At 46.7% G+C, this 16392-nt stretch overlaps 1 long non-coding RNA gene across 1 annotated transcript in view; it reads right to left on the minus strand.

Annotated features, from left to right (window-relative positions):
• LOC119445941 (uncharacterized) overlaps window positions 1-15615 on the minus strand; it is a 28428-nt gene extending 12813 nt beyond the window's left edge. Inside the window, exon 1 of the long non-coding RNA XR_007466062.1 lies at window positions 15526-15615. This is a non-coding gene — a long non-coding RNA (uncharacterized LOC119445941). The remainder of the gene's footprint in view (window positions 1-15525) is intronic.
• Window positions 15616-16392: the final 777 nt, after the last annotated feature.

The raw sequence follows: 16392 nt of genomic DNA on the forward strand, positions 1-16392 counted from the left end.
ACACAGTGTGTCTGAACCGGTGTGGGGACTCTGTGGGAAAGTAGTGTAAGGTTCTTAGAATAGTACGTATATTTGTAATTACCTGTATGTACCTCATTTTGGCTAATAAAGATAGGCGTAAATACTTCATGTTTCGCCCTCGTACAGTGCAATACAAAATGCAATACAATATTACGGAGCGAGCTGTAGCGCGGCGAGATAACAAGAACACGCGAAGTTACAAAGAATACACGCGCGTAGCGCTACATGTGTGTATTCTTTGTGCCTTCTCGTGTCCTCGTTGTGCGGACGCGCTACAACCTGCTCGTTTCAAGATGAACAACCAACAAGCCCACATCGTCACTCACAATAGTTAGCGCAAGTGTCAGAAGCGTAAAAATTTACAACTCTATACGTTGAACAAATCCTTCAATTTATTGAAGACAGAATAGTGATCGCGTGCAGTCACAACGTTGCTCGGCAATTTGTTCCAATATAGTCAGTTGCAAGAAGCAGTACCGACTTACGCAGCGAGATAGTGCATGTGAACATGGGATGTCATTTAAAGGGGCCCTGAATGACTTTTTCAAGAAAGTCCAAAAATGAATTTGAACTTAAATAAGACTATTTCAGAAACAATTTCCTGGAAAAAAAATACTTCTTTGCGTTCAGCAGAAGCGGAGTTATTGGCAATCAAACATCGCGTTAGAGGTTTTTTCGTTCCTTTTTCAATGCCTTGCACTGCGAAGGCGACGGCGGTGCGGCGGAGCGGGGCGTGCCCTCAACGCTCTGCCTACTGAACGTCACCGTGACGCGAAGTCCATATTTGATTTTGGATGTTTCCGATTTTGCGTCTACGAAGCGCCAAGCATAGGTCATCCTCAGCGGGTCGCAGTGCGTTCAGCCAGCGGATTCACCACGGAACTAGTGTAAATTAGCGAAAACCGACTACTAGTACACCTATAAGCGGGCTTGCAAAAGTTTAATCCCTCTGCGGGTGGCCGTGGCCGAGCGTAAGCAGACGACAGTCCGTTTCTTCCGGGAGTGCGTAATTATTACCAAAAGTCTATTGCATATTTTCGCTTACTTCAGCCTGTTTATTAAACTGCGTCAATAAATATACACAGTAAGAGCAGGAAGAAGCGCACTGATCTACACACCCTTCTTGATTGATATCACCTATCGGCCAATGCCAATCGCAAATGGGAATCTGCTATATTACGAAATAAAGCGTCCAGAAAGGTGTAAGGAGCAGGATTTTGTTGAAAAGAGAGCGTTTGAAGGAAAGGTGACTTATCCCTTCGGTTGAGAGCTCCACGTGCTACGCACGATTGCAAAACTTGGCTGAAATGTTCACAGCAGTGCACGCTATCCGCGGACTGAGTTGTTTCACGAAGTACGAGGGTGGTTCATGTCCCTTTTAAATGCGTGATCCAAGCGTGCAAGGATAAGACGAGCTGATTGATACGAGATATTGAAACTGAAGACTAACTGCGAAAAAAACCTGTTGAAATGGGAAAGCAGCGCGATAGGCCTCCGATTCTCGAGCGCGGGCAGTTTCATTGAGGCTTTGGTATCAGTTGCACTATGGGAGAGTGAATATGTTCCAGTGATAAAGCGGACTGCTGTACTTTGGATGGCCTCAAGTTGGTAATTAGGTATTGCTGACTAGGGCTCCAAGTAAGGGCGGCATTTTCTATTCTCCTGCGAAGTAGTACATGTAAGAAGTAGACTTGTTTGCAGAGCACAAGTTAGTTTAAAAATCCGAGTGCTTTTGAAGCCTTAGTGGTCATATCTGCGTCATCCGCAAGTAGTCGATTTCTGGTGACAAGTGGTTTTCTCGGCCACGGTAATGATAAGGAACAAGTTATTCTTCACATTATACATTTCTGATGTTCCTGAAACCTTTTTTCGTTACTATGGTGAACTGAATTAAAAGACACTCTTTTAGTTTAGAATTGAATGAAGGACACTATTTTAGTTAGAGTTAGCTCTTTGGGTTTTGATAAGGTGTTGTGTTAATAAACGTCATATTGTTGGAAGTTCGGTTGCTATAAGAATAAACATCTTCAAACGACCTATTTGGTGCTAACTTGGGTCATCAGGTAAGTGGAACTGGGTATGTGCGGCTATTTAATGAAGATGTTTCACGTCAACTTGGGTCACTGGGTATTGGCCACTCGTATTGGCTCTCCAATGAACTTCGTTGGCGTCAACTTGGGCCGCAAGGTGTGGGCCATGGGTGTGCGCTGCTCTTCAGTAAACCTCTTTGACGACAGCCTGGCACATTGGTAATATGTAACTACGTCTGTGCGGATTTTCTCAATAATCGTAATGTAAAACATTGCACCAAATACACAGCCATCGAAAGATACATTTCAAATCGCTACAAAGTCGCCAATCATATTCAAAGAATCGATGCGCCGTCAATATTTAATAGTGGCCAGATCACCGCATTTGTTGCACAACTTGAAGGCCAATGTAACCTAGAGGTATACATTACTTTGCAATTTCTTACGTTACGAATTTCAAACTTAACTGTGATGTGCTGAGTTTGCGAAATGTATTTGTGCAACTTTGCTTAGCACTGGCACTCCTAATGAAAGTCCTCACAGCCAAAGGCTTCGCGTGGACTAAAGGGACGAGCGACCTAGTCTCCTATTTCGTAACTAATGTCCTAGTGACTTCTTTTGTCCATGTGAAGCTTCGTGCTGTGAGTATACTTTATGATGACCCACAAACTAGCCCAAGCTTATTAAACATTTCTAAGGAGAATTGGTGAAATTATTATTGCAGCTTTAGAATAAAATATATCATTTATGTATTTTATACACAAGATAGTCGTGGAAATAACAGAGAGACAAGAATGTTTCTACTCACGAGATGTCTGCCAGCCCGATAAATAAAAGCACGGGGAAAAGAAACGCGCTACGCATCTCTATAGCCGTATATGAAATTATGAGGCTATGCGGTTTGCTCAGGTAGTGGACCTAGCATTTACCTTTTAAAGGCTGACGTGTATCTCTGAAGACCTCAGAATGTTGATCGCTTGACGTCAAAAAAAAAAAAAAGGAATACAGCGGCAGTTCTATTCTCTCACTAGTTCACGACATTCTCCGCTGTTTGAAATGTGTATGACCCGGCTATTACTTTCATATATTCAGTTCACGCTAATATTCACTGCATTTGTTTTGGCGCCTTGAATGAGTGGCCGACAGGACCACATTCCCCTCAGGTCAGGTCGCCTTCATAAAGACATATCAGTTATTAGACGAGCTTCGCGAGTGGTTGTTTCACAAAACAAAGAAGACATGTATCTGTCTACAAAACGTGTAGGTCGCAAAAAATTTGTAGTGACAGCTGAAATTTTAAGAGCATAATAACGTCTTAGACATTGCCAGCCCAGATTCACAGGCGTGAATTATTCAAAATACAATAGGATTCCTGCCTAGAGGCTGCCTTCGAAAAGTCAGCTGGCATTTCTTGAGTTTTTTAATGCCATCATTTCTTTTAGCACCGTGACCTGTAGTGACCGGCCGTACTCTATCTATTGTTCTTGTTTAGTTTATTCTGTAAGATATCTCATCTGATCCTTTCCTCTTACCTTCACTTCTTCCTATCTTGCATTTCTATGTTTCTGTCTTGCCCTTTCTTTGGAGTAGACAGGTGTTGGTGCTCCTACCGATGGCAGTTGCCAGCCTGCTACATATTTTACCTTTCCTATCTTTCAAGCACATACAGGGTGTCCCAGTTAAAAGTAGCCAAGGGTTAAAAAACGACGGAGTGTGCTAGTGGGCTGAAACCACCTCTGTGGTGTTGAGGATCGGATTATCTAGTAAGCAGTATTTGTTTTTTGTTTTTTTTGTTTTGCAAAGTCAATTAATAATACAAACTTACTACCCAACTTCTGAAGTTGCAGCAAGAAACTGCCAATATGAAAGCTGCAGACCATTTAAGAATAGCCGACTGAAGTGTTTACAACTAAGTACCATTGATGGAGCTTCCTGCACTTGCCCTCAAAGAAAGCCCGCGAAATACAAAACCAAGCTCGTGATAGCGCCACAATTTCAGCGCGCCCAGCCGACCAATCATCGCAATCGGTCGCGATCGGGCTCACAGAACGAGCAGGGGGGGGGGGGGGGGGGGGGGGGGGGGAGGTGTGTTGAGCTTCGACTTGACGCAGCATGAACATATCATTGAGCGAATGATATGTTCATGCTGCGTCAAGTCGAAGCTCCACTTGTTCCACTTGTGGAATGAAACCCGAACACGCAAGGCAAAAAAAAAAAAAAGTTGCAGTGGCTTAGCTCGGCTATGCCAGGATATACGTAGCGTTAGCAAAGGTTCAGCTGATTATTCTTAGCTTTCCTGGTTGTCCCCTACGCTCAACCGCTAATTGCCAGGCAACTACTTCGGGATCCGATGAGTCAAGCTTCTCTGTTCTTCTGCGCTGTTGAGCAGCATTTGCGCTCTCCTTCTCCATGGCTATACCACACTGGCAAACGCCAGTCAGAAGCGCAGCGGCTCCAGCGCAGTGTCAGACGGCGACTGTACAGCGAGCGCGCGCCGGCGCCAGTGCGTCTACCACAGCTACGACGTCATTCCTCTAGAATGCACAGACCGGCGGCGGTGAGTCGCGCGCGGCGGCGGTGGAGTGCGCGAGAGGTGCCGGCTCCGGTGGCTCCGGTGCGCAAGCCGTGTGACATCACTGATCCTTGCGCATGCGCAGCACGGCTCTTGATGTGCCGCGCGAAACGGGCTTGGCTAGGCCAGTGTAGCTAACGCTACAAAAGAAAAACGAGAAAGCTGGCGGCGTGAGTAAATGTTGACCGCAGAACTGTTTAATTGGGAAGGGAAATGCAATTATGATGTTCTTCTATTCGTTCGCGATCACGTCTTACTAGCGAGAGTTGCTGGCACGAATCTTGCGGCCACCGGAAACGCCAAGCCCGTCCCAGACAGCGCTGCAGAGACAAGCAGATTTTATTTCTTGATCGGTTGTCTGGGAGAGCTGAAATGGTGGCACCTAACTTTTTCTAATATTGAAAAAAGTTAGGCAGTGCGTTATAGTAATTAATTGACTTCACTAAACGAAAAAATACCGTAGACTACGCCGGGCGAGTCTCCACACCACTAAGTTTGTTTCAGCCCCCTAGCACACTCACTCCGTGGTTTTTAAATCATTGGTCACTTTTAGGTACACACGAGGTATCTATCTATCTATCTATCTATCTATCTATCTATCTATCTATCTATCTATCTATCTATCTATATATATATATATATATATATATATATATATATAATCATATCATGAGAAGCCAACAAACAACGATACCACGGAATACATAGGGAATATCACTTGTACCTACGATGTGAATAAAAAAAAGATAAATTGCCAGAACTTAAAGTGAATGAAAAAACAACTTGCTGCAGGTGGGCCACGATCCCACATCTTCGCATTACGCGTGCGATGCTCTTACCATTGAGCTACCGTGGCGCCGTCTTCCCATCTACGTTCTGGGGCATTTATTATTTTACTACTGCAACTAACCGTGGGAGTGTTAGCCAGCGCCACCACTCACAATCCATGGGGGCGGATGCAGAATATCCTGTTTGCCGCAGGCGTCACGAGTGTGCGATCTTTTCGGGTGAAGGCAACTGGTCGAGAAACCCACATATGCTATCTGAAGGCATCAATGTTGCCGAATTCGAGACCCTCGTTGTGTAATGAACGAAAAGAAAGGGGATCGAGGAGCCAGAGTTTGATTAATCATATCATGAAAAGCCAACAAACAACGATATCAAGGACAACATAGGGGAAATTGCTTTTACTTACGAAGTGAATTAAAGAAATGGTAAATTAATAGAAATTAAAGTGGATGAAAAAACAACTTGCCGCAGGTGGGGAATAATACTACGTCTTCGCATTACGCGTGCTATGCTCTTAGCATTGAGATACCGCGGCGCCATTTTCCAATCCACTTTTTGGGGCTCCGCGGTAGCTCAATGGTAGCTAGCTCGCGAAGTCCCAGAGCATCGTTTTCTTCATCAGCGTGTCACATGACCCCTGGCAGCTGAAGCACTGACCCAGTGCAGGGTAGAAGGCTGATACGGCCTGAGACACGCGATGTGTGGACTACGTCAGAGCAAGGCTGATCCACAGTGGGTCAAGGGGGCCGATTTCGTACATGACGTCGGTTACTAGACACAAGACGCGGTAAGGGCCAGAATAGCGGGAAAGAAATTCCGAGAGGCCGCGAGTGTGGCCGAAGGCGTCGAGATGGGGGATGTCATATACGCGTCGATGTTTTTCCAGCGAGTCCACGAGTCAACGCCGGGCAAGATGACACGCCTATTGTGCTTTGTGTATGTCTTTCCCGGAATACTCCGACAGGAAATTCAGACTAGCAGCAAAACGGTGTCCAACGGTAGCTTAAAATTTCGGCCAAACAAGAGGAGCGATGGAGAGAATCCTGCAGTATCGTGACGAAAATTGTAGGCAAAGGTAACGAACGCAAGCAGCCTCTCAGTCGCGATGGTCAGTGAAAACGTAGAAGGAAAACATGTCAGTAAGTGTTTAGTTGAAACGCTCGGTTAGTACTTTCGTTAGTGAAGAATGTCACTGACAGTTTTGAAAGAAAGTAGTGGCCACGGTTGGTGAAATGGTGTCGAGTAGCACCTTCGTGAAGGACGGCGTTCTCTAGGAGGAAATAGGCGACATCGATTGCACCGTTTATCAGAATAGCCCATGTGATTGCATATCGGGAGCCGTAGTTTGTTGCTACAGCAATACGCTTATTTCCCGGAGCAGACGGAGAAAAAAGGCCTAGGAAGATTGCTTATGATGGTACGTCAAGCGCTTGATGACGGCCAGCAGGGAGCGTGGTCGGCTTATTTCGTCTTCGATAAAAGTCTTAGGCAGTGATATGATGCAGACGTGCATCATATCACTGCCTGTGGCGAAGAAGAAGCAAGGAGAGAAAACGCTCCTTCAGGAGCTCAAGTTCCGGGCGAGCGTGCACGACCTACATCGAAAACGTACTCAAGCTTTGCAGAACTGCCAATCCTCGTATGTCAGAGAACGACAAAGTTGGCCATTTGTTGAAGGGAATCGTGGAGGACATTTACAACTTCCTCATTGGTAAAGGAACCTTAGCTCAGTCGCCGACGTAATACCTCAATTCAGTACCTTTGAAGCTCTCAAACTGCGCCTCATAACCCCGAAGTTTGGCCGGCTAGCAAACGTAACAACTGTTGCATACATTGAAGACAACATCTCATCAGTCGATCTCGCGATGACAATTAGACACATTGTTCGAGAGGAGCTATGTCGTTGCAAGGAATTAAACACTGAGTTCCGTGATGGTCCACATTCATACAATCCTCCACCAGCTCCCCTTTCCATTGCTGCAACGATTGTCGAGGAGTACCGCTCGAGAAGGCCAATGAGAACGCAACAGAACTACCACCGGGAAACCGGCAACGGGCGTGCTGAGGGATATGCCTGTTGTGCAGCAAGGGTCTACTCGGAGCCACGGACATACCCATCCTACCCGAACGTTAGCCGCGAGCCTCCCCTGTGTTATAGCCGCGATGTCACAGGACACATCTCTCGATTCTGTCGGCAACGTCGTTGGACATCGAGGTGGTACGAGTCACAGCCAACGTCCTATGGCACCGAACGAACGTTGTTCTCCTCTTCTTCTATCTCCACCTCTTCGCCACGTTACAATATTATAGTGTAGGCACCTAGCAGCCCGTAATATCGCAAAACCACTTATATTTGGCGTACAGGTGGGGTGAGTGCTTGGCTATGAGTTTAAAGCTCATTACTTTTCCCCCCAAATATTTGTGCTTTCAATGTACGCTTTACGCTGGCACCATTACCCTTGTATACCCAAGAATTTAAATATCCGACGTAAAGACATTTTGGCATATTGTGTTCCTGTGCTCACCTTTCTTACTGCGACTCCATGAGGTGCGTCTTGTAAGTCGCGCTTGCAAGTACACTTATCGCAATTAAAATCCCTGTTACTGGTTCGTCAGCCATCGTATCGTGCGTTGACACTCCCCAATATCTAGGGCCCATATCACTCAGCCTTGACGCACCTACCTAGCAGTCTAGTACACAAAATGTCACTTCTCCATCGCGAACATTGTCCTTCGCAAGCGTAGCCTCTCACCTTCATGTCACAGGCATTTAAAACGCTTGGTGAAGACGCCCGACCAAGTTCACGATCGCATTTATTTAAGCAGAAGGTGAACATTTTGTTTAAGTCACGGTATTCACACTCCACCAGAACCTCTTTCTGAAAACGACGACATTTGTCGCTCTCTGATATTTTGAGATTCGAGTTCAACAAACCTCTAAAATGTCAAGCAGCATGGCGGTGTCTGAAGGAAACACATGCGCGGCCTAGCTGGATAAAATTCACCCGTCAGCCGTGTAGGGAACTGTGGGAGGGCGGAGCGTTCCTGGTTGCGAAGTGTGATCCGCCTGCTACAACAGCCTAATTGTGTTTAGAGAATTCCCACACAGAAGTAAATATAAGATGGGTAATGTCCCCGTTGGTGTTGCTAGCAGGAATTTATTGTTTGATCTTTTCTCGTTCATAAAATGGCAAGGACGTGGCGTTTGTAATATTTGTTATCTGTCTGATTTACCCAAACGTATTACATGTAATGTCACTACTAGCCTTCAGATGTGTTCTGTGTAGAGCTTGCACGGATAGAATTGTGATAGGAAATAATGTGAACACGAAGGGCATTCAATAAAAAAAAACAGAATTATTTTTAACACATTTTCATTATTTTTCTATATTGTGCTTATGGTTTCCTTCAATCACAACTACACGGTATGTGTATACTGCGACACTATAGCGAAAAGGAAGAAGGAAACTCGAAATGCAAAAGCTTCCGTGTACTGTGCATGAGGTGCACGCCAAAGATTCTCGGGTGGTCCAAATTATTAAGGCTCATGGGTAAAAAAATCCGACGACCATCTATTTCATTAATTCAAGTGACGTCTCAAGTGACATCTCAGACGCATTAAAGAAACTGTTATCATTAGTAGGGAGCAAGTTCAAAATGACTATGGAAGCGAAGACCATAGCTATATTTGGCGACGCATGCGCCAGTAAGCCGATAATTTCTTTACAAATTGAAGAGCTCAATTACCTCGGTTCGCGCTGAACGGACACCTTTCTAAATAATCAGTGTGGCAACAAAAGTGTGCGCGTGTAGTTTTCCCGCTTTTGTTAATATTTCCCGAGCAATCTGCATGAGTCTTACGAACATTTCAGGAGTATCCCTACACCTGCAAGAACTGGAAATAAATATCTTGTTGAAAGTAAGCGCTCTGTATTTGTATAATGTGCCTTTGAGTGTCCCTCTCATTCTGCCTGCGCTACAAGAAATTAGACGAACGAAAAACACAAAGTCACGACGGTTATAACGTGTCATTAACCACGCCGAACCAGTGCTGATGTCTAGGCGACCGAAAAGCAGAACAAGTAAAGAGAAAACAAGTAAGAAGTAACAACGCATTCGAATGAGAATGTCAGAGTAATTTAGATGTAGATGTAGAGCCTTGGTGGTAGTGGCACATACGCACTCTCGGGGATTGGCCCAGAACCGCGTAGTTCGATATAACAATGAGAATAGAGATTTATAAAATACTGCAAACATAAATTTGGGAATATGTGTGCATATGAGAATAAATAGGTAGAATATATAACATGACTTTAATAGAATAAAGGAGTAAAGGAAAAATAAAGAAATAAACAGCTAGTCATCAAATTTGTAAAAATATTTCGGAACCCTAAGAGTAATTTAATTAATGTCTGGTGTGCGCGCAGGCTTTCGCCTTCATCCTCTTTTGCGTATGCTAATCAGACTGTCAACCTTTCCGCAGTCTCCCACTACGGCGTGTCTCGGAATCAGATCGTATTTTTGGCAAGTAAAACCCTACAATTTATTTAGGAAGCAAAAACACAAACATAAAAAAAGACCACCGAATCTTATTAGGCCAAGAAAAGAAAACAACACCAAATTCATAACGACAGCGTCTAGCAAAATCGGTGGTCTTATAGACAGGCGGTGCCATACTGATACATGCGCCACCATAACCTCCAGAGCCACTGGCGCTCATATATGTTCTAGATAATTTAGCACTATTCACATAGCACATGCAATCTGAATAAACACGCATGCCTCGCTATCGCCCTGACCGGCATTACCGATCCTCCCAAGGGTGCGTGAGTATTCCAGAGGTTATGCTCTGCTATTTATATAGCCCTCTGATCGCACCTGTGCCGGCTTACAAGCTTTTATTAGCCGCGGTCGTCGTTGGCTTCCCTTCGTGAGAAGATATGAAACGTGGCAACGTTCCCAGATAAAAAAGAAATGTCCTAGTATAAGTTTATTTGTGTCAATTCAACAAGGCTCTGTTATTAATCCTGTAATGCCAAATTTATCATATATGTTACGCTGAGCTTTACGTCTGAAAATGCTAATGTAAGCGTAGAAAACCTCATGAAGAGCCCATAGTTACGTTTCACCTTCGGATAGTTTACCAAAACAATTACTTATTGAGTAATTAGTACAGTAATAAAGCAACAAGTAAAAAAAAACATTTCTTTGTTATGCTTTCTACACAAATACTCTCCATGGCCTGAAATAAATGCCAACAATTTCTTCAAATGTTCCTTGATGGGGAACTGTGTCTGGGAATCGAACGCCTCCGGCGCGTTTTGACTTGTTTATCGATCGCCGGCCTGCAATTAAACATATAGAAGCTGCCGATTTGCTGCACGGCAACTCACGATTCTTAGCTATGTTGTTTCCAAGGACGGAATTCTCCCCGACCCCGACAAACTTTGCGCCGTTGCCGAATTCCCCAAGCCAACGTCCATCAAAGAATTGCACAGTTTCATCGGCCTATTTTCGTACTTCAGAAGCTTCATTGGGAATGTCGCCGCCATCGTATCGCCCCTGACGAAGCTCCTAGGGGGCAACGGGCGCCTCACCTCGTGGTCATCAGACTGTGACGAGGCGTTCACGAGTCTTCGTCATTTGCTGACTCCCCCCCCCCCCCCCCCCCCCCCCAATTTTGCGCCACTACGATCCGACGGCCCCTACAGAGGTACACACAGATGCCAGCGGTGTTGGCCTTGGCGCTGTCCTCGCGCAACGCAAGCAAGGGTTCCCTGAGTATGTCGTCGCTTGTGCCAGTCGAACGCTTACGAAAGCCGAGAATAATTACACCGTGACAGAAAAAGAATGTCTCGCGATCATCTGGGCTCTTACTAAGTTCCGGCCATATTTGTATGGCCCCCATTTGATGTCAACACGGACCACCACGCACTATGTTGGCTGGCGTCATTGAAAGATCCGTCCGGCCGACTTGCACGTTGGGCACTTCGCCTGCAAGACTACGACATCCGCGTACACTATCGCAGCGGACGACACCACTCGGACGATGATGCCCTCTCGCGCTCTCCCTTGGCTGACAACAATATATCTCGGTTGACTGTGTCTTCCATCGACTTTCGCACCATCGCTTCTGAGCAGCGCAAGGACCCCTGGATTGCGTCGCTTATAGGCTGGCTCTCTGATCCATCGACCAGGTCAACAACCCGCGCGTTGCACCGTCAAGCTCACCATTTCGCCATTCGCGACGACCTGCTTCACCGGCGCAATTACAGCTCCGACGGCCGCCGGTGGTTGTTAGTAGTGCCTCGCAGCCTGCGTTTCGATATTTGCGCAGCTTTATCCCCAGTGTGCCCACTCTGGCGTTTTCAAGACTTACCAGCGCCTTCAACAGCGGTACTATTGACGAGGGATGTACAGCTACGTTCAAAAGTTCGTACGCTCTTGTCCCGATTGCCAGCGCCGGAAATATTCACCCCGCCTCTCGCCAGCTGGGCTGCAACCTTTGCCTTGCCCCACCCGGCCCTTTGGGCGCGTCGGTATAGATTTGTATGGGCCCCTTCCCATGACATCGGCTGGAAACCGCATGGGCTATTGTGGCAGTTGACCACCTAACGCGATACGCTGAAACTGCGGCGCTTCCGGCAGCTACTGCGCTCGACGTTGCCTCCTTCCAGCTTCGTCGGTTCATTCTACGTCATGGGCCACCCCAGGAGCTGCTCAGTGACCGCGGACGTGTCTTCCGCTCGGAAGTAGTTGAAGCTGTTCTCAAAGAGTGTCACGTTGTTCATCGCACAACAACGGCGTACCATTCTCAAACCAATGGACTCACGGAACGATTCAACCGTACGCTCGGCGACATGCTCTCAATGTACGTCTCCTCCGACCACACGAACTGGGACGCCATTCTGCCCTTCGTCACCTACGCGTACAATACACTACGCTGAGCACTACTGGTTTTTCGCCATATTTCTTATTATACGGCCGGCACCCACCGCCCACCATCGACGCAATCCTACCATACCGGCCCACGCATCTGAATGTGCGCCCATTTCTGATACGGTGAGACATGCCGAAGAGTGCCGCGATCTCCCCGTGCCTTTACCTCCAATGACGAAGAGCGGCAGAAGAAGACTTGCGGTGACACCACCTCTGCGCCCACTTTCTTCCTGGAGCGCTTGTGTAGCTCTCAGTTCCTTCCACTGCACCGGGTCTGTCTCCCAAGTTAATGCCCAAGTATGAAGGTCCCCTACCGCATCGTCGAGCGTGCATCACCCGTCAAATATGTGATTCAGCCCGTTGAACCATCTTCGGACATGCGCCGTCGCGGACGCGGCATTGTCAACGTGAGCGCCTAAAGCCGTATTATGATCCCCTAATAGTGACGAACTGTTAGTTCGCCGGACGGCTCCCTTTTTCGTCCCCGGGGTAATTGTAGTGAAGAAGAGGGACGATGCAGTGGGGCATCCTTACCAGCTCTGTCTAGTGGGGCAGTCTCTCCAGCGCATCGCTCGGACTACGCCGCTCGCGCTCGCGGTTCCCTGAACTGATCGGACGGTCAGCCATAACGCTTACGTGCAATAAACGCCTTTACAATGTAATAAAAACTGCGCAGATCTCGGATACATTAAAATGATAAATTGGGCCAATCCCAAAGGCAACTTATTCAAAACTGGATCGATCACAGGCACCGTATAATCAAATGTAGTGAAATGTCCCGATCTTTAACAATTGCATGATATATGCTTTCGAAAGGGCTTTATTGCGCTTGCTAACGCGAAACGAATATGCAGTTCATTCTCCTGATAGTGGACATGCACCCTGGTCGTGCATCCTGATAATGCTATGAGCCTGCGCAATACAGTCGCTGCGGTGTGACATGGGAACCTAGCGCCTGTGCTTATTCGTCCTGACTTAGCGCCCAGGTCTCGAAACGCAGACGTAGCAGGCAGTCTTCCCCATAGCCATAGCCGAGGAAACGATAAGTAACTTCTCAGCGACAAAGAACATTTCGCAATGAAAACGAAATCTTGCCGGACCGACGCAGTGGGAGGTCTCCATGATCGCTGTTTTCTTATTGTAGATGTGCTTGATTTCTTGGTAACGTGTGATTCAGATGTGTTGAAGAGTTACACTTTTCTGCACATACACATGTGCTCGCAATGCTGCTTATAACGCCAACAAAAGGTCACATTAGCCTAAATACCATAGCTTCTTATGCGCCGGCTACCATGACGCTATGCGAACTTGCAATTAAGTAGAAGGTGTAAACAGTTACGTACCTAAGTTGGACATAACAGAATGCACGCATTCGTGTGTCTTAGCATCGCATTTATAGTTGAAACATTTCATTAGTGTATTGCTCAGCGTAGATTGCGAGTTCGTTGTGTCTACTGTAACGTACGGCGTTCACCTTGGCATCTTACAACCAGGAGCGGCCCGGGTATGCCGCCGGAAGGCATGGGCAAAATAAACATGGGGATGGGCAAAGCAGGACTGACGCCTCGGAGTAGAATATACGTTCTCGAGAAGGGGTGCCGCGGGGGGTGCTCTCCCATGTAGTGAGGAGCTTAGCTGTAAGAAATAGTTTAGCGGGTTACCATATGATGACGATGGTATGATGTCGAGGGATCGATGAAGACTACGTTGTTACTATAGAGGGACGACCATGGTATATTGGCGATGAAATTACCATGGTGCAATTGCAACGCAGTGACAAACGAGTGAAGACGGCGAAACGATGACGATGGATGACAACGAAGTAAGGATCAAAGTAAAATGAAGGCGATGTAATGACGACGACGGCATGATGGCGACGCAGTGTTTTGTTGAGCGTTGCGGAGTGGCAACTCTGGAGTTGGAATGATTTCATAATCATTCATATTTTTAAACACCCCTAAGAAATGGGAATAGTATGATGGTGCCAGTGGGGCGAAAGGTGTGAGAATAGAATGGGAGCCAGTGATTCCACAATAGGGCTGAAACCCTTTTGACACACAATCCCGGAGCGCTAAAGTTGGATTTCAAGCGAGACTACTTAAGTGAAATGCTGACCATCTAAGACTAAACAAGACTTGGCCAATTTATTGCATTCCTCAATTTATAATCAATATGGCTCTTTCAGTATCAATGGGGAAATTTCGCGGCCACGGTAGTTATAAAGAACACGGTATTCTGCACATTCTACATTTCTCATGATCCTGAAACCTGTTTTCGTTACTGTGTTGAATTGCATTTAAAGACACTAACTTTTCGTTAGAGTCAACTCCTTCATTTTTAGCTAAGGAGTTAAGTTGACTTGATATCTAGTGAACTGGTTAACATCTATTGAGTTGGATCGCTAAGAATGAACATCTACAATTAATCTATTTGGCGCCAACAGTGGGACATGAGGTATGCGGCACTAGGTATGTGCCGTACTTTAATGAACATCTACAATGGGCAGCGCACAAGGGACATGTTTTGAACATGTTTCACGTCAATTTGGGTCACGGGTATGGCCCACTGGGCATGGGCCACTCTCCAATGAAACTCGTTGCCATCATATTGGGTCACAGGGTGTGGGCCAATGGATATGGGCTACTCTTCAGTAAACCTTTTCGACGCTAACCTGGCAAACTGGTAACATGTCAGTGCGTATGTGCCGAATTTCGTAATTATTATGATGTAAAACATATCACCAAATACACACTCATCGAAACATACAGTGCTAGTCACAACAATGTCGCCAATTATATTCAAAGGATTTGGAAACCGGTGTAACCTAAAGGTGGCCAACTTTGGGATTTCTTACGTTACGGATTGCGAACTAAATAGTAATGTCCTTACTTTGGGAAATTTTCTGGCGGAACTATAGTTAGCAACGCCAATTATAATGAAAATCCATACAGCGCAAGGCTTCACGGGGACAAAATAAGAGAGTAGTGTCCTAGAATCTTCTTTTGTCGACGTGAAACCTTGGGCTGTGAGCATAGTTAAGGATGACCCACCAACTAGCCGAACCTTTTACATTTCTAATGCAAACTGGTGAAATATTTATACAATTTTAGAGTAACATGAATATTTTTGTTTTCTACACGGAAATGATTGAGAAGTACGAATGCTTCTACTCACGAGATATCTGCCAGCCCGATAAGTAAAAGCACCAGAAGAAAGAAAGCGACACGCATCTTGTAGCAGGACTTGAAATTATGAGGATATCTGGTCTTCTCAAATAGAGTTGGGGGAACATTTACCTTTTAAAGGCCGACGTGTATCTCTGAAGGTATGAGGAAGGATCGTTTGACGTCAAGAAAAAGGAAAACAACGAAAGATATATTCCTATTGTAGGAAGAACGTGACGGCGGCCGTACGAGCCATGCCGTCGTTCCTACTCAGAAGGCGAAGGCGGCTAGCGGAGCGGCGGCTGCGACGACCAGCGTGGGTAGCATTTAGAACGACCTTGCGCGTGCCGAGCTTGCACTTCAAGCGCGCGCCGCGCTTCTTTATTCTTTTTCTCTTTGCAGCGCCGACCATAGCGCTCCGCGCTGCGGCGTTGCTGGGCGCTACAGGGCCCCCCGCCCAGACGGAACGGCGATAGAATAAATGACATGAGCGAGGTTCAAAAGGGTCCTGGGTCAATCTAAGTAGTGAGTCCGTTGGAGGCGAAGGGGACTAGCAAACCCTCAGGTGGACGATGCTGCGAGTGGCGCTGCGGACGAGCGGTGCACAGCACACCGGCCCAGAGAGGGCGAAAGCAGACGCCTCTGCAGCAGTTCACGCAGGCCAGCCGGAACGAACGGCGACCGGCCGCAGTCATTGGTGGGCACGCCAAAGCCGCAAGCTCGATCGTCACGCGCTCGCAGATGCGTGCGCTCTGGTGGATGTAGCTTGTGCATGCACTTGTCAGGTCTTGCCCGACCCGTGGTAGAGGTCGCAAGATGCAAACCTCTGCGCGCGACACCACCCGAGTCAGGAGGAGAGGGTACGGAATGCGCGTGC

Source organism: Dermacentor silvarum, chromosome 3, assembly GCF_013339745.2.
Source record: "Dermacentor silvarum isolate Dsil-2018 chromosome 3, BIME_Dsil_1.4, whole genome shotgun sequence".
NCBI classification, from domain to species: Eukaryota; Metazoa; Arthropoda; class Arachnida; order Ixodida; family Ixodidae; genus Dermacentor; species Dermacentor silvarum.